At 37.8% G+C, this 19675-nt stretch overlaps 1 protein-coding gene and 1 long non-coding RNA gene across 11 annotated transcripts in view; both read right to left on the reverse strand.

Moving 5' to 3' along the window:
• Positions 1 to 19675, reverse strand: part of PEX7 (peroxisomal biogenesis factor 7) — a 91412-nt gene that overhangs the window by 59193 nt on the left and 12544 nt on the right. The gene's annotated exons all lie outside the window — the stretch shown is intronic.
• Positions 399 to 19669, reverse strand: LOC309667027. Its single transcript, XR_014267489.1, has 2 exons — positions 18099 to 19669; positions 399 to 14220 (listed from the first exon to the last, which is right to left on the reverse strand). It is a non-coding gene; the product is annotated as an uncharacterized lncRNA (long non-coding RNA).

The following is a 19675-nucleotide window of genomic DNA, read 5'->3' on the forward strand; positions in this document are numbered from 1 at the left end:
GTCTCTAGCATATAGTAGATACGCTAATATGTGGTATATAAAAATGCTAAATTTTAGGACTTCCCTGGTGGTGCAGTGGTTGGGAATCCGCCTGCCAATGCAGGGGACACGGGTTCGAGCCCTGGTCTGGGAGGATCCCACATGCCACGAAGCAACTGAGCTCGTGCACCACAACTACTGAGCCTGTGCTCTAAGAGAGCCCATGAGCCACAACTGCTGAATCCTGCGCGCCTAGAGCCCGTGCTCCGCAACAAGAGAGGCCACCGCAGTGAAAAGCCCGCACACTGCGGCGAGGAGTGGCTCCTGCTCTCCGCAACTAGAGAGAGCCTGCACGCAGCAACAAAGACCCAACGTAGCCAAAAATAAATAAATAAATAAATAAATAAATTTTTTTAAAAAAATGCTAAATTTAAAAAATTTCCTTTAGTTACCTACATACAACTTCCTATCATCCCAATTCTAAATCATACGTCATTTACCTAAGTTCAAGAGTTTTAGACCATTTTTTTCTGATTTCTTTGCAAGTTGTTTAAGAAAGATAAGAATTAAATTGTTGGTGGTAGTGAAATGTAGAGGTTAAGAATGGGGGCTTTGGAGCTCCAGAGCTTGGTTCAAATCCAGCTCAATCATTTGGTAGCTGTTGACATTTAGTCAAGTTACTTAACATCCTGGATTCTTACTTTCCTCACCTATGATAAAATATCTGTCTTATACAGACCCACAGACGTGAAGGACAAATTAGTGGTTACCAGTGGGGTGAGAGAAGGGCAGAGGGGCAATATAGGGGTAGGGGATTAAGAGGTACAAGCTATTAGGCATAAAATAAGCTACAAGGATATATTGTACAACACAGGGAATATAGCCAATATTTTATAATAATTATAAATGGTGTATAACCTTTAAAAATCGTGAATCACTATATTGTACACTTGGAACTTATATAACATTGTACCTCAACTATACTTCAAAAAAAAAACAACGAAAACAAATCCGCCTTATAAAGTTGAAATGAAATAAAGTTTTAAAAATAAAATAACAAAACATAACCATGATTAGAAGTCATTCCTGTCCCTATTAATAACATGAATAAATAATAACTAATATTTATTGAGTGCTTACTATATGCCAAATGCTGGTCAGCATTTTACATGTACAGTCAGTCCTCCGTATTCGTGGGTTCCAAATCTGTGAATTCAACCAACCATGGGCCAAAAATATTCAGGAAAAAAAAATTCCAGAAAGTTCCAAAAAGCAAAACTTGAATTTGCTGTGCTGGCAACTATTTACACAGTATTTACATTGTATTAGGTATTTTAAATAATTTGGGGATGATTTAAAGTATACAGGAGGATATGCATAGATTATATGCAAATATGACAACAATTTATATAAGGGACTTGAGCATCTAGGGATTTTGATATCCTGGGAGGGTCCTGGAGCCAATCCCCAACAGATACCAAGAGATGAATATATTAACTTTAAAAACATCACAACAAGTGAGGTAAAAATTTTGATAAAATAAAAAGTAATTTTTGTAGTAATTTACAAATGAGGAAACTGAAGCACATGGAGCTGAAGTAAGTCAGCGGAGAGGAAACAATGGAATAAGGGCCTAGAATCGGAACCCAGGCTGTCTGGCTTCCTAGCCTGTGTCAACTATAACTACACAATGGTGCCCCCTAACGTTGTCGGAGGAGAAGTGCCACGTGATCAATGTTGGCGAAACCTTGAGGAATTATTCTTTTAATTTATACGTTAATTATTTTATAAATTGGGGGAAATTTTAATAGACACACACAGATAACATTCTGTCATATTTGCCCCACAATTATTTTAGAAGTAAAAGTAACAAAACACAACAGACAGTGTTGAAACCTCTACTGTATTTCCAACCCCATTCCCCATCCTCCTTGCCCGAGGCTACCACAATGCTGAATTCGGTGTGCCTCCCTGTAGTTTGTGTTTTGGTGATACTTCTACAACATTTTTATGTATTCATAAATATGTACTATTGTTTGTGTGTGAGATTAAAATTTTTTTTATTTAAAAAGCATCATCCTCCTATTTTACAAAAGGTTGAAAACCACTCTGATAGAAGAGAGTGACTAACGTTTTTGAATCTAGCTAAGGATAGTGGGGATGAGACCGAATGATGAGTTTGAAAGTACCAAACGGAAATGGTTCAGAATCGGTATAGACTAGAGCTCCCAACATTTCAGGGGTCCTAATAATCATCACTGTCTGTGGTCTAGCCACCAGTCAGTAGAATTTCTTTCAGAAGTCTAAGTAGCTTTGATAAGATGATCTTTCATGACTTTCCCTAACCTTCAGAGTTTACAGCAGGGTGGTGTGGATGTCCAGAGTTTGGTCTGCCCAGCAACACCCTTCCAGGAACAGCACCCTCTTTTCACCATGTGATTCCAGAAAGACCTACGGCTCAACACAATCGACTGGCCAAGGACAGGTCTAAGCAAGGCCAGTCATACTATCTCATTTTCTGCCCCTGCCACAGCTGACAGGTCAAAAGTATCTACTTGGGATTTTTCTGAAGTATAACTGAAAAAATAATGTCAGTCCCTCTCTCACAGTAGAATTTACAGCTTATAAAATTGAGAAGCTGCTGGTGGCCATGTGTTTCACTGTATGGAGAAAGCTGGCCTGCAGAGTCAAGTCAACAAGCAGAGAAAAGTCCAGGTTAGAGACAGAGAATGTGTCCGGGGGTCATTTAAGCATCCCTTCCCCTTCTGGGGTTGCTTTTCAATAAATTCTACAAAGACCTAAGATTGCTCAAGTTCTATCACCTGTAGGCAAAGGCGAGCCCTTATCATCATGGAAGCTGTGAATGGGATTCACCTGAAGCTTCAAACTCTATAAAGCCTAGCCCCAGAGAAAAAGATTCGATTTGGCACAAGGCTTCCACTAAAACATAGGAAATGCCTAAATGATGTATACTAGCTTTCAAAAATTTATATGTAATACCAGGTCTGAAATCATAAAGTCTGCTATAAACCATGACTAAGCTTTGTTTAAAGTCCAATGAGCTTGTGTTCATCCTAATAATTACATTCCTCATAATTACATTTTATGGGTGTATGTGAATGCTTTAAAGTACCAAAATATTACAATAAACGTGGACTAGGAGATTAAGAAACAACTAGTAATTCCAGCAACAATATGGATGAATCTCACAAAACATAATGTTGAGCAAAAGAAACTAGACAAGAAAACATAAAAACAGGTAACATTAATCTATGCTATTACAAGGCAGTTCAGTAGTCACCCTCGAGTGGGGGTCGGGTAATGACTGAAGGATGTGAGGGGGGCCTCTGCGATGCTCTGTTTCTTGATCTGGGTGCTGGTACACAGAGGTGTTCATTGTGAAAATTCATCACATGCTTAAGATTATGCACTGTTCTGTATGTGTATTATATATTGTATTGTTATATTATGTATATAATATACATTATATATGTGTATTTCAAATTACTCTGGGACAATATTTTGGTTCTTCACCATCGTATTCAAGCAATGCTGTTTAAAAACACCATGGCTTAGGCTGTCCCTTCCTGCAGTTAATTTAAAGGGCACAAAAAAGTGAGAACTGCTCTGAAGGAGCTGAGAATTCCACTTCTGCTGCACACATTCATCACTTCCTCCTCATCACTTTGTTTTCCAGGTAGGAGAGGGACCTCCTGGCCCACTGGTACCAGGACTCATTCAACTCTTTTAGCCCCCACGACATCTATATTTATATATTTTTTAAATTGCATTTTCCAGACAACTGGCCTTTCATTGTCAGCCAGACATTTATCAGGGCCCTTGATAGTGCCATAGAACCACCTGAATTACCAGCTTCTCTTATCCGTTGCAGACTTGCCACTGGCTGCAGAACCAGTGAATTTAAGTGCATAATATGGTATAGGATGTACTGGCTACTACTATGTCTAATTCAAGTTGCAGCGTTAAGAAATTGGGTAAGGAGAACAAGTGTAAACAGTGAATCTGAAACTGTGAAGTGAAATGAGTAGAAAAAGGATGCAGATTGGGCCCAAATAATTTATTTGAAATGCCAGATGCCTATCAGATGTAATATGACTTTTTTCTTAGAGTAGAATGATTTTTTTTTTAACTACTGGACTCCACATATTCAGGCATGGCTATGATTTATGCAATTACATGGAGTCTGTAATAGCAGTAATTTAGTTTTCATGGTTCAAAAAAAAGTTTACTTCATATTAATCCTCTTTATGTAAAGAGCTCAAATATTCTTCCCTTTCATCTCACGTAATTTAGAAATATGAATTCTGTACTAATACAACTTTCATGAACTAAACAAAACCAATGTCCTGAGAGAACTCTGCCAAGGAAGATCTAAATCTCTATATACTCCTCCCTTTTGGTCTGTCTTAACTTAGCTAATGATATATTTAGGTCTAGATTTGCAAATACCATACAACTTTGAAGGTGACCAGATTCCTGGAAAAACTCAAATGCTATATTCGCATATACTATCTTAAAATATAAACTGTTATAAGCAGTTGAAAGACATAATTAGCTATACGTGTGCCACAGGATTCGACATAAAACTACGTCTTGACTGCCTATCATACAAGCTTCTACCATTTGTAATATTTGTGAAGACAAACATTTTACAATACTGGGTTTCTCAACCATGAATTCTGCAGTTGAAACTATTTTTACGCAAAGATTATACTATGTTTTAGAGCAAGCTCTTGTCTGTAAGCAAGAAGACAAAGTAAGAGAATTAATTGATAAAGACCATAATATAACTCAAACTATAACCGACAAAACTGAGGAAAAAAACTAAAGAGTTCTCAATCCAAGGAAACCACTTCCTCTCTGAATTCAGCACTGAAACCATTCTGTCAGTTTTTTTTTTAAAGAGATGAGTATATTTCTATTAAAGCAAACATGCAATTTCCATTACATCAACAGAAATAAGCTATTTATTTAGGCATCTTAAACAGAGTGACACCATAGACTAGTACAGTGCTTTCCAAATTAGGCTGATCACTAGACTCAGCTGGGGTGATTAAAAAATATACTTCTGGGGCTTCCCTGGTGGCGCAGTGGTTAAGAATCCGCCTGCCAATGCAGGGGACACGGGTTCGAGCCCTGGTCCAGGAAGATCCCACATGCTGTGGAACAACTAAGCCCGTGTGCCACGACTAGTGAGTCTGCGAGCCACAACTACTGAAGCCCATGCACCTCAAGCCCGTGCTCCGCAACAAGAGAAGCCACCGCAATGAGAAGCCCGCGCACCACAACAAAGAGTAGCCCCTGCTCGCTGCAACTAAAGAAAGCCCGTGCACAGCGAGGAAGACCCAATGCAGCCAAAAATAAATAAATACATACATACATACATACACTTCTTAGAGGTATCTGATTCAGTAGGGCTAAGATGAAGGCTAGAATTCTGTTGTTTTTTCAAGCTTCCCAATGACTCTGATGGTGGGCCAGGTTTCAGGATCACTGGACTAGTACGTTATTACACAAGCATGCATTCCAGATTCTACCTGGAGGAAGTTACTCTAAAACTCTGTTCTCAGAGTTTTAGTTTCTAGATAAGCACTGACTCTTAATCCTTACAGCACACATGCATGCAAAGGCCATTCAGATCTTCCTCAAATATGCCCTGCTCTCTCCACATCCCCTCCCTCTGCTTCCCACTTCTCACCTCCTAACTCTTACTTGTTCATAAGGTAGCAGTTTAAACACTATTTCCTCAGAGAAGCTTCTCCGACCAGCCAACTTTGACAAGCTCAAGAATCCTTTGTTACGTTTCCACAGAATTCTGAGCACACAGGTTAATCATAGGAGGCACCACTCAGAGAGCCCTTACTCTGTGCCAGGCACTGTCCTAAGCCTTTTGCTCATACTAATTCACTTAATCCTCATCAAAACTCCATGACATGGGTATTATTATCACCCTTATTTTTTAAATGAGGAATGAAGAGACGGAAGTTAAGCAGCATGACCAAAGTCACGTAACAGTGGTGAAAGCGGAATTTGATCACAAGGAGCCTGGCTGCAGGGTCCACGTGCCTAACCACTGTGCTGTGCCCTCTTCCTCAGAGAACTTCATGCTCCTTATCGTTATTGTTGCTAGGTTTTTTCTTAGCATCTCTCTTTCCCACTGGACTATACACTCACTGTATCTTCAGTGCCCAGACAAAGGCGGACATTCACTAAATATATGACTGACTCACTGACAATGTCCCTGTCAGCAATCAAAATTAACCTTAACTATGTTTTAAAAATTCTGGTAAGATGGTTATTCCCGTATATTATATAATAATAATCAAAAAATTTTAGTGTTTGCTTGTGTAAGGTGCTCAGCTATGTCAAAGAATATACATGCCCTATAGGAAATATACGGAAACAAGTCAAGCAAAGAAAATATGCAAAGAAGTACGTTGTACACAGCTTGGTAAGCAAATTTTCATATCTCTCTTGAAATGGCAAAGGCACAATGAGAGCTTTAGAGCTTACCCCGACTTTTACTATGCCACAAACCCTCCTTTTGTAGAGTGGAAGAAAAACTTTAAATCTTTTCAACTTTATTAAGTAGGCTAATATTGGAAAAATCATCATGGAGAAATATTTCAGGAAAATGTCAAATGCTTGATAAATAAACCTTCCACTGAGTTTCCTAAATCATAAAATCTGGCAGAAAATGGCTTTACTGTATTCAATTTTTTTTAAGGAACATAGGTTACAGCTCACAGGTCCAGTGCTAGGTTTCTGTCAAATCCCTTCTGATTTATTCCAAGCCTTGGATGTGCAGACAATTTAGTTCATATTGACCCCCTATCCATCTTCTTCACCTAACCAGGATTCAGTCTTGCCATTCTCAGTGTATGTAGCTGGGTACCACCCTCTCTCCCGTTTCCCATTCTCAACTGCAGGAGCTGAGCCAGGCCCAAGCCAATCAACACATTACAGCCTCCTCTCCCAGGCACAGTGATTAGTTTAGGAACATCCACACAGGCCATCAGAGCCCATGAGAGAAAATGAAACATTTTTAGATGTCTGAAAAGGAATCTCCCACTTTCTCCTACTGGACAGAAACAAGAAAGGATGCAGGGGCTAGAGCTACTGCCATCTTGCTATCATGTGGTACCTGATACTGAAACCAACTTAACAGAACACAGAACAAAAGAGAGAGCAAGAACAGTCTTTGAGCCCTATATCCAGCTGTGTGTACATAGCCAGGTGTAATTCTGGACATTTCAACTATGTGAGCAAATAAATTATCTTCTACCTTAAGGCAGTTTGGGTCAGAATTTCTTTCACTTTCAACCAAAGACGTGCTGGCTGGTATAACCACTATTTACATTCATTTCTAATATAACACATGAAGGTAATGTCATTAAACTGTCTTTTTTTTTCTGTTAAAGCAAATGGACATTCTGTTGATAAAAGACTTTTTATATACTATCTATTTACAAAGTACAGATAAGTTTTGTAATTATACTGCTAACTCTCTACACAGTCTTTTTCTGCTATTCAGTCTTACACACTGAATATTCTATATATAACATCCAGAGTCAATATTATGTATACTATGCTACACAAAAGGCCAATGTAATACAAAGAAGTGTGTGTGACTCAGCCTGAATAAAGGGCTAATATGTACAATTCTGCCTGACTTTTATTTTTAACATCTTTATTCGAATATAATTGCTTTACAATATTGTGTTAGTTTCTGCAGTATAACAAAGTGAATCAGCTATATGTATACATATATCGCCATATCCTCTCCCTCCCACCCTACCTATCCCACCCATCTAGCTGGTAACACAGCACCGAGCTGATCTCCCTGTGCAATGCAGCTGCTTCCCACTAGCTATTTTACATTTGGTAGTATATATATGTCAATGCTACTCTCTCACTTCCTCCCAGCTTACCCATCCCCCTCCCCGTGTCCTCAAGTCCATTCTCTACGTCTGTGTCTTTATTCCTGTCCTGCCCCTAGGTTCATCAGAACCTTTTTTTTTTTTTTTTTTTTAGATTCCATATATATGTGTTAGCATACAGTATTTTTCTCTTTCTGACTTACTTCACTCTGTATGACAGACTCTAGGTCCATCCACCTCACTACAAATAACTCAATTTCGTTTCTTTTTATGGCTGAGTAATATTCCATTGTATATATGTGCCACATCTTCTTTATCCATTCATCTGTCGATAGACACTTCAGTTGCTTCCATGTCCTGGCTATTGTAAATAGTGCTGCAATGAACACTGTGGCACATGACTCGTTTTGAATTATGGTTTTCTCAGGGTATATGCCCAGTAGTGGGATTGCTGGGTCATATGGTAGTTCTGTCTTCAATTTTTTAAGGAACCTCCATACTGTTCTCCATAGTGGCTGTATCAATTTACATTCCCACCAACAGTACAAGAGGGTTCCCTTTTCTCCACACCCGTTCCAGCATTTATTGTTTGTAGATTTTTTGATGATGCCCATTCTAACTGGTGTGAGGTGATACCTCATTGTAGTTTTGAGTTGCATTTCTCTAATGATTAGTGATGCTGAGCATCCTTTCATGTGTTTGCTGGCAATCTGTATATCTTCTTTGGAGAAATGTCTATTTAGGTCTTCTGCCCATTTTTGGATTGGGTTGTTTGTTTTTGTGATATTGAGCTGCATGAGCTGCTTATATGTTTTGCAGATTAATCCTTTGTCAGTTGCTTCATTTGCAAATATTTTCTCCCATTCTGAGGGTTGTCTTTTCATCTTATTTATGGTTTCCTTTGCTGTGCAAAAGCTTTTAAGTTTCATTAAGTCCCATTTGTTGACTTTTGTTTTTATTTCCATTTCTCTAGGAGGTAGGTCAAAAAGGATCTTGCTGTGATTTATGTCATAGAGTGTTCTGACTATGTTTCCCTCTAAGAGTTTTATAGTGTCTGGCTTTACATTTAGGTCTCTAATCCATTCTGAGTTTATTTTTGTAAATGGTGTTAGGGAGTGTATTAATTTCATTCTTTGACATGCAGCTGTTCAGTTTTCCCAGCACCACTTATTGAAGAGGCTGTCTTTTCTCTATTGTATATTTTTGCCTCCTTTATCAAAGATATGGTGACCATATGTGCATGGGTTTATCTCTGGGATTTCTATCCTGTTGCATTGATCTCTATTTCTGTTTTTGTGCCAGTACCATACTGTGTTGATTACTTTAGCTTTGTAGTATAGTCTGAAGTCAGGGAGCCTGATTCCTCCAGCTCTGTTTTTCGTTCTCAAGACCACTTTGGCTATTTGGGGTCCTTTGTGTTTCCATACAAATTGTGAAATTTTTTGTTCTAGTTCTGTGAAAAATGCCACTGGTAGTTTGATAGGGATTGCATTGAATCTGTAGATTGCTTTGGGTAGTAGAGTCATTTTCACAATGTTCATTCTTCCAATCCAAGAACATGGTATATCTCTCCGTCTGTTTGTGTCACCTTTAATTTATTTCATCAGTGTCTTATAGTTTTCTGCATACAGATCTCTTGTCTCCTTAGGAAGGTTTATTCCTAGGTGTTTTATTCTTTCTGTTGCAATGGTAAATGGGAGTGTTTCCTTAATTTCTCTTTCAGATTTTGCATCAGCAGTGTATAGGAATGCAAGAGATTTCTGTGCATTAATTTTGTATCCTGCTACTTTCCCAAATTCATTGATTAGCTCTAGTAGTTTTCTGGTAGCATCTTTAGGATTCTCTATGTATAGTATCATGTCATCTGCAAACAGTGACAGTTTTACTTCTTTTCTGATTCAGATTCTTTTTATTTCTTTTTCTTCTCTGATTGCTGTGGCTAAAACTTCCAAAACTGTGTTGAATAATAGCAGTGACAGTGGGTAACCTTGTCTTGTTCCTGATCTTAGAGGAAATGGTTTCAGTTTTTCACCATTGAGAACGATATTAGCTGTGGGTTTGTCATATATGGGCTCTATTATGTTGAGGTAGGTTCCCTCTATGCCTACTTTCCAGAGAGATTTTATCATAAATTGGTGTTAGGTTTTGTCGAAAGTTTCTTCTGCATCTATTGAGATGATCACATGGTTTTTATCCTTCAATTTGTTAATATGGTTTATCACATTGATTGATTTGTGTATATTGAAGAATCCTTGCATTCCTGGGATAAACCCCACTTGATCATGGTGTATGATCCTTTTAATGTGCTGTTGGATTCTGTTTGCTAGTATTTTGTTGAGGATTTTTGCATCTGTGTTCATCAGTGATACTGGCCTGTGGTTTTCTTTTTTTGTGACATCTTTGTCTGGATTTGGCATCAGCATGATGGTGGCCTCGTAGAATGAGTTTGGGAGTGTTCCTCCCTCTGCTATATTTTGGAAGAGTTTGAGAAGGACAGGTGTCAGCGCTTCTCTAAATGTTTGATAGAATTCGCCTCTGAAGCCATCTGTTCCTGGGCTTTTGTTTGTTGGAAGATTTTTAATCACAGTTTCAATTTCAGTGTTTGTGATTGGTCTGTTTATATTTTCTAGTTCTTCCTGGTTCAGCCTCAGAAGGTTGTGCTTTTCTAAGAATTTGTCCATTTCTTCCAGGTTGTCCACTTTATTAGCATATAGTTGCTTGTAGTAATCTCTCAAGATCCTTTGTATTTCTGCAGTGTCAGTTGTTACTTCTCCTTTTACAGTTCTAATTCTGTTGATCTGAGTCTTCTCCCTTTTTTTCTTGATGAGTCTGGCTAATGGTTTATCAATTTTTTTATCTTCTCAAAGAACCAGCTTTTAGTTTTATTGATCTTTGAAACTGTTCCCTTCATCCTTTTTCATTTATTTCTGCTCTGATCTTTATGATTTCTTTCCTTCTGCTAACTTTGGGGGTTTTTTTGTTCTCCTTTCTCTAATTCCTTTAGGTGTAACGTTAGGTTGTTTATTTGAGATTTTTCTTGTTTCTTGAGGTAGGAATATATTGCTATAAACTTCTCTCTTAGAACTGCTTTTGCTGCATCCCATAGGTTTGGGTCATTGTGTTCTCATTGTCATTTGTTTCTAGGTATTTTCTGATTTCCTCTGATTTCTTCAGTGATCTCTTGGTTATTTAGTAGCATATTGTTTAGCCTCCATGTGTTTGTATTTTTTACGTTTCTTTTCTGTAATTGGTATCTACTCTTATAGCATTGTGGTCGGAAAATATACTTGATACGATTTCAATTTTCTTAAATTTACCTAGGCTTGATTTGTAACCCAAGATATGATCTATCCTGGAGAATGTTCCATGAGCACTTGAGAAGAAAGTGTATTCTGTTGTTTTTCGATAAATAAATATCAATTAAGTCCATCTTGTTTAATGTGTCATTTAATGCTTGTGTTTCCTTATTTATTTTCATTTTGGATGATCTGTCCATTGGTGAAAGTGGGGTGTTAAACTCCCCTACTTTTATTGTGTTACTGTGAGTTTCCCCTTTTATGGCTGTTAGCATTTGCCTTATGTGTTGAGGTGCTCCTATGTTGGGTGCATAAATATTTACAATTGTTATATCTTCTTCTTGGATTCATCCCTTGATCATTATGTAGTGTCTTTCTTTGTCTCTTGTAACAGTCTTTATTTTAAAGCCTATTGTATCTGATATGAGTATTGCTACTCCAGCTTTCTTTTGATTTCTATTTGCATGGAATATCTTTTTCCATCCCCTCACTTTCAGTCTGTATGTGTCCTTTGGTCTGAAGTGGGTCTCTTGTAGACAGCATATATATGGGTCTTGTTTTTGTATCCATTCAGCCAGCCTATGTCTTTTAGTTGGAGCATTTAATCCATTTACATTTAAGGTAATTATCGATATGTATGTCCCTATGACCATTTTCTTAATTGTTTTGGGTTTGCTTTTGTAGATCTTTCCTTCTCATGTGTTTCCTGCCTAGAGAAGTTTCTTTAGCATTTGTTGTAAAGCTGGTTTGGTGGTGCTGAATTCTCTTAGCTTTTGCTTGTCTGTAAAGGTTTTAATTTCTCCGTTGAATCTGAATGAGATCCTTGCTGGGTAGAGTAATCTTGACTGTAGGTTTTTCCCTTTCATCACTTTAAATATGTCCTGCCACTCCCTTCTGGCTTGCAGAGTTTCTGCTGAAAGATCAGCTGTCAAGCTTATGGGGATTCCCTTGTATGTTATTTGTTGCTTTTCCTTTGCTGCTTTTAATATTTTTTCTTTGTATTTATTTTTTGATAGTTTGGTTAATATATGTCTTGGCATGTTTCTCCGTGGATTTTTCCTGTATGGGACTCTCTGTGCTTCCTGGACTTGATTGAATATTTCCTTTCTCATATTAGGGAAGTTTTCAACTATAATCTCTTCAAATATTTTCTCAGTTCCTTTCTTTTTCTCTTATTCTTCTGGGATCCCTATAATTCGAATGTTGATGCACTTAATGTTGTCCCAGAAGTCTCTGAGACTGTCCTCAATTCTTTTCATTCTTTTTTCTTTATTCTGCTCTGTGGTAGTTATTTCCACTATTTTATCTTCCAGGTCACTTATCCGTTCTTCTGCCTCAGTTATTCTGCTATTGATTACTTCTAGAGAATATTTAATTTTGTTTATTTTGTTGTTCATCATTGTTTGTTTGCTCTTTTGTTCTTCTAGGTCCTTGTTAAAAGTTTCCTGTATCTTCTCCATTCTGTTTCCAAGATTTTGGATCATCTTTACTATCATTACTCTGAATTCTTTTTCAGGTAGACTGCCTATTTCCTCTTCATTTGTTTGGTCTGGTGGGTTTTTACCTTGCTCCTTCATCTGCTGCATATTTCTGTCTTCTCATTTTGTTTAACTTACTGTGTCTGTGGTCTCCTTTTCACAGGTTGCAGGTTCACAGTTCCTATTGTTTTCGGTGTCTGCCCCCAGTGGGTGAGGCAGGTTCAGTGGCTTGTGTAGGCTTCCTGGTGGAGGGGACTGGTGCCTGTGTTCTGGTGGGTGGGGCTGGATCTTGTCTTTCTGGTGGGCAGGGCCGCATCCAGTGGTGTGTTTTGGGGTGTCTGTGAACTTAGTATGATTTTAGGCAGCCTCTCTGCTAATGGGTGGGGTTGTGTTCCTGTCTTGCTAGTTGTTTGGCGTGGGGCATCCAGCGCTGGAGTCTGCTGGCCGTTGGGTGGAGCTGGGTCTTAGCGTTGAGACGGAGATCTCTGGGGGAGCTCTCGCCTATTGATATTACGTGGGCCTGGGAGGTCTCTGGTGGTCCAATGTCCTGAACTTGCTTCTCCCACCTCAGAGGCTCAGGCCTGACACCAGGCCGGAGCACCAAGACCCTGTCAGCCACATGGCTCAGAAGAAAAGGGAGGAGACTTCCCTGGAGGTGAAGTGGTTGAGAATCCACCTGCCAGTGCAGGGGACACAGGTTTGAGCCCTGGTCTGGGAAGATCCCACATGCCGTGGAGTAACTAAGCCCGTGTGCCGCAACTACTGAGCCCGTGTGCCACAACTACTGAAGCCCATGCACCTAGAGGCCAAGCTCTGCAAAAGAGAAGCCACCACAATGAGAAGCTCATGCACTGCAACGAACAGTAGCCCCTGCTCACCACAACTAGAGAAGGCCTGCATGCAGCAACGAAGACTCAATAATGAAGACCCAATGCAGCCAAAAATAAATAAATACTTTTTAAACAGAAGAAAAGGGAGAAAAAAGATAGAAAAAAATAAAAATAAATAAAATAATAAATAAAAAGAAATAATTATTAAAATAAAAAAAATAATGAAAAAAAAGAGAGCAACCAAACCAATAAACAAATCCACCAATGATAACAAGTGCTAAAAACTATACTAAGATAAACATAAAAATCAGAAACAAATTTGTGGCAGACAGCAAACCCCAAGTCTACAGTTGCTCCCAAAGTCCACTGCCTCAATTTTGGGATGATTTGTTGTCTATTCAGGCATTCCACAGATGCAGGGTACATCAAGTTGATTGTGGGAATTTAACCCGCTGCTCCTGTGGTTGCCCGGAGAAATTTCCCTTTCTCTTCTTTGTTCACACAGCTCCTGGGGTACAACTTTGGTTTTGGCCCCGCCTCTACATGTAGGTTGCCCTCAGGCATCTTTTGGGAAGTCTGAGGTCTTCTGCCAGCATTCAGTAGGTATTCTGTAGGAGCAGTTCCACATGTAGATGTATTTTTGATGTATTTGTGGGGAGGAAGGTGATCTCCACATCTTACTCCTCCGCCATCTTGTAGGTCCCCCCTGCCTGACTTTGTTGCTATCAGATTTTACCTTTGGTCATGGTCAGTAAAAGAACAATTAAAAACAAAGAAAGATAATTTGGGGGCCTTAAATAATAATACAAATTAATAAAATTACATGCAATAGTAAGGTAAAGGAATTTTTTAAAATCTATCAGTAATTTACGGTTTTATTTATTAATACTTTTCCAATTTATACTCATTATTAATTCTAGTTTATTATAAATGCTACCAATTAGAGCTCCTAGATGACACGTCTTCACTGCTTCACTAGAAGGGAAGTATGTTTCAGGTCATTCTGAAGATGGATCTATTCTATACCACTAATTCCTTCCAGAGTTTGAGGCGAATCCTTTGAAAATGTAGAATATAAGACCAAAGGGCATCCCTACACTAAGAAAATGATGTTAATGTCAAACTAATTCACATCCTTATAAGAATTTTAATTGAACTTGTACTAACAGTCTCTGTATTAGGGCTTTTCACCAATAGTAAAATTATAAAATGGTCAAATTATAACCATTATGCTTAACTGCAGTCATCTTGCAGATCTGATTCACTATCAACATGAAACTCATTAGCATTTCCATTAAAAGCATAAAAATGACTAACTCAAGTTATATATGCAGGCTAAAGGGTTAGTTAACTCAAACAAGTATATTAATATTGCTATCATTTACTTAATACACACCCAGCCTTATGGCTAGTTGTGCCACAGAAAGACTGAAAAAAAATCAAAGAAGAAATTTAGGCTTGGAAAAGGAAATGTGACAAGGAAAAATATATTAACAGTCCCATCCCCAAAGACTTGATATTTCAGAAAAGATTTGGTTCAAATTATGGACTGAGAAACTACAACTTACACAACTTAGAAAATTTAAGAACAGTAGTAATAATTTTATCAATGTACCTTTCTTCATTCTAGAAAATACTATTAATTTTAATCAGCAAACAAAACATTTTCTGAGTTACCTGAACCTCTACACACAGAAGTTATTATAATTCACTATTATCTTAGGATCTAAAAAAATTGCTTAATCTAAATGGGACGTATTTGTCTGTTCACAATTTACCTGGAGGTTTCCACTTCTGAGGTTCTCCAACCTAGTCATACTTCAGAATTCAGGGACATTTGGTCATTTTTAAGTTTTAGAATTAAAAAACATAATAAACAAATAGAAGGGATTTCTGTGATATTATATTTCCTGTGGAACCCACTCAACATAATTCAACATCTCAGGGCATTGATTTAGCTTATTAGCAAGAAAGGAGCAATTATCCTACCGATTGCCTATCTTCAGATGCTAGATAATGAAACGAGGAGACAATACAGGAAGCACTCTTCCCCTCCCCTGCTATTGTGCCTTCTCTCCTCCCCTAAATAACCACACTGTGCAAAAGACCTTCCATCCCTTTATCTCCCCTCAAGACTTATACCTGGGGTCAGCAAACATTTTCTGTAACGAGCCCAACTGTAAGTATTTTTGGCTTTGAGGGTCATTCAGTCTCTGTCATAACTACTCAACTCTGCCACTACAGCATGAAAACAGACATAGACAGACAATATATAAATGAATGGGCGTGACTGTGTTCCAATAAAACTTTATTTACATAAACTGCCAGTGGGTCATTTGATTTGAGGGCAATAGTTTGCCAACTTGTGCTCTATTCTAAGCTTTCTTCTATTTAGTCTTTCCTGGGTGCTCTGATTTACTGCAATGGCTTTAGATCCCATTTATGAGCCAACGACACAGTTTTTATTCATAAGGTCTGATTTCTCAGCTCCAAACTCCACCTGCTCTTGACAACCCCACATGTGTGTCCCACAGGCTCAACGTGCTCTAAAACTAACTCAAGATCTTCGTTTTCAAATGTATTTCTTATCTCAGTTATGACATTACCATCCATGAATTTGTCCTTGCCAAGAATCTAGGACTTATTCTTTATTCATCCCTCTCCCACGTCTTCCACATCTTATAAAATCATCTCGAAATACCACTCAAATCAGCCTACTTTATTCCATCCCTTCTGCCACTATCCTTATCCATGCCTTCATCTCTCTCTTAATTGTATCTCTGCATCCACTCTTGCTCACCTCCAAACTATTCTCTACACAACAGCCAAAATGAGTTTTTAAAAATGCAAGCCTAATCATATCACTCCCAGGCTTAAACCTCTTCATGTCTTCCCACTGTCCATAGGATAAAATCCAGAGTCTTGAATCCAGCCCACAAGGCATGATCTGGGCCCCTGCCTGTGATCCTGACCTCATTTTTACTACCCTTTTCCTCTTAGGCAACAGTCCCTCTGGCCCTCTTTCAGTTTCTTAAATGCATCAAGTTCTTAATTTTGAATATACTACTCTGCTTGGAATGTTCTCTCTTGCTATGCCATCTAAGGCCTCCCACTTTTCACTGAGCCAACTCCTTATTCATCCTAAATGAAAGTCAGAAACCTATCAAGCAAAAAATTGATAGTTTTGACTACCAAAAAGTTTCAATGCTTATACAGTAAAAATTAAAATATAATAAATAGGTTAAAGGACAGAAAAAAAATTGGGAAAATATTTGTAACAGACGTAAGATACAGAGAACTAATTCCTAAGTATAAAAAGAGCTCATACATCAATACAGAAAAACAACAACAAACAGCTCTCAGTAGAAAAACAGGCCAAAGACATGAACAGGTGACTCACAAAAGAACAACTACGGCAGCCAGTTGACATACTGAATGTGTTCACTAGCCCTAGTAATCAAATACACAAATCAAAACAACAATTAGTTGTAACTTTTCATTCATCGAATTGGCAAACCTCTAAAAGATGAAGGAGACACATCCATTTACCATTTCAAGGTCCAAACCTTAAAATAACTGTTGCCTTGACACTATCAGCATTCTCATTATCAGAATAAACTGACATCATCTAGACCGGGAAAGTTGTTATTGTTTTGTCTAATCTATAAGGTGTTGCTGCCCTGAAATAAACACATTGTAAAATAACAAGTGTCATATAGATTATATTTATGTATACATTTTCCCAAATGGTCTAATTGAATCATTCCTCACATTGGAATACCCTGAGCAGACACCAGTTTCTCCTTCCCAGTATGTGTCTCCTGAGGCAGATGAAAGTGACTCAAGAAGGCAGCCTTAGAAAAGCAACTCTGCCCTTGCTTATGCCAATTAAATTGCTCACCTTTGTTTTATTTCTATGCTTTTTACAGCTTTAATGGCACTCAATACATTATACAAATTATCTAAAAGAAAAGTGAAGCAATATATATTAAGGTATCAGAGCTTTTAGGAAGGAAATAGTATCAGAAATCTTTCTTTAGCCAAATGTTTATTGGTGGTATATCAAATAAAAGAAACCTGTTGTACCTCTTTTTCTACTTTAGATTTGTTTTAATTTTATAAACTTAAATATGTAATATAAATGCATATGTATAATTCAAAATATATAATTGGGAGATGTTCTCTTCCAACAAGTGTATTTAAACCTATAGTCTAAGAACTCTTTCTGAATGGTGGTATGATTCAGTCAATTCAGCTGTAATACTGGACTACAGCTACTAAGAAATCTCCACAATCAACAATTGTTTTATAATAACAATGTTTTCAGTGGGGAAAATGAATTTGGGACAGGAGATTTTCTGACTCAAAATTACAAAATTATTTTCCTGTACAATTTCAACAACGACAAAAGTTTTATACCTATAAGCATGTAAAACCTAACATCACTAAGCAAATTCAGCCTTTAAAGATATCTGACTTTTTCCTGAAGAATATTCCCCATTAATATTTTTAATTTTTTGAACATATATTCTGGAATGAGCATAAGAATTTTTATGGAGGAATACAAGCAAATGTTAACAGTGGTTCTATAGGAGGAGGGGAATGAGCACTTACTTTTTACTTGGCATGTTTCTGTGTTGTTTGAATTTCTTTACTACGTATATGCTCAAACAGGAATTATCGGGATACCATTTCTGTTTTCTCTTCATAAATTTATTTTTTGAAAGTTATAAAAGAAGCAAGATATAAAGAGTGCTGATATTATCTTGTCAATCACCACAAATATTTATGATTAATTAACACATTCTTATAACTGTTACTCAACCTTTGTTCTGATAAACAAACCAAAAATAAAGCCATCTAAGCAAAGCAGCTCACTAGCTAATAAAAGGAGCTAGACTGGTTCCCAACTTTGAAAGATTTATAACTGGTTATGATCTGCCTAAGACAGACCATTAATCATTAATTAACCATATTTATTCATTAATAGTTGTGCTTATAAAATTCACAGTATGAAAAGTCATACTGTGGCAGATATAATATCACTGAGAATTAATATTCCATATCCTTAACCACATGAATATAACCTCTAAATGCCTTCCAACATACTGTTTCCCCACTGGGAATGATTCTACCTTCTAACCATGGGAAGAAGGGAGTGTTATTCTTGTTATCTCAGCTTCTTCTCCCCATCCCCTTATGGAAGGACCCTTCCACTGAACTTGTTCATGTAAAGTCAGGACAACAGAAGGGTGACAGGATAGACTGGCAGAAAGAAAAGGTAAGAGGAGGAAAGTACAAGAGCTGTGAGGGCAGGGTTACAGGGTGTGAGAAGAAGGTAAATGGCCAGGGGAGACCCACTCCAGAGCAGCCAGGGGCGAGTGAAGATGAGGACAGCTATTTAAATGACCATTTGGCAGGTGGACCAAGCTGTTTTAAATGGCACTGCAGAGAAATTGTGCAATGTTTCTCTCCAAATTATATATAAAGTAGATTGTTCAGATTATACATGATTTAGGAATCGGCCAACAAACCAAATTTGTAAATCCTTATGCAAACAGTACAAAGTGTAATTTTAAATTTCTATAAAATGACTTTTCTCTACAAAAAACATAGAGACATATAAATGTAAGTATCCGCTTTATCTTAGAATTGCTGACATGAATCAAAAGTAAACAGTTAGGAAAAAAGATCATACCAAACATATTCTTGCTATGGCTTAGTGGCAATGAATTAAACAGACTATCCCTAAAAAGAAGGTAAATATCAAGCAAAGGAGGTTGACTGTGTGCTAGACATTTTACATGTTTCCTTATTTCATGCTGACAACAACCCCGTAAGTTAGACATTCTTAGCCCCATATCACTGATGCGAAAACCCATCGCATCACCCTGACGCCCCACAATCGGCCACTGAAGAGAGTTTCCAAATTCAATCAAGTCTGATGCCAAAGCCCTCACTTTGTCCCTTACCTCTCACCTCACCAAAAAGGCACATGTTAAGTCAAAGGTTTAGAAGCAGGCCGGGATAATTCTTAACTAGAGACTGAGAAAGAATGAAATAGTCTCAAGAGTTCAAATAGGAATGTAGTCCCTTTTCTTCTCCAAATCTAAGGTACACAGTGCCACCTACTGGAGAAAGTGAGGCCACCATTCCCTACAAATAACGCTTTTGGTAAATGAATTCTTTAC

Source organism: Balaenoptera physalus (genome assembly GCF_965194825.1).
Source record: "Balaenoptera physalus genome assembly, chromosome: 9".
NCBI classification, from domain to species: Eukaryota; Metazoa; Chordata; class Mammalia; order Artiodactyla; family Balaenopteridae; genus Balaenoptera; species Balaenoptera physalus.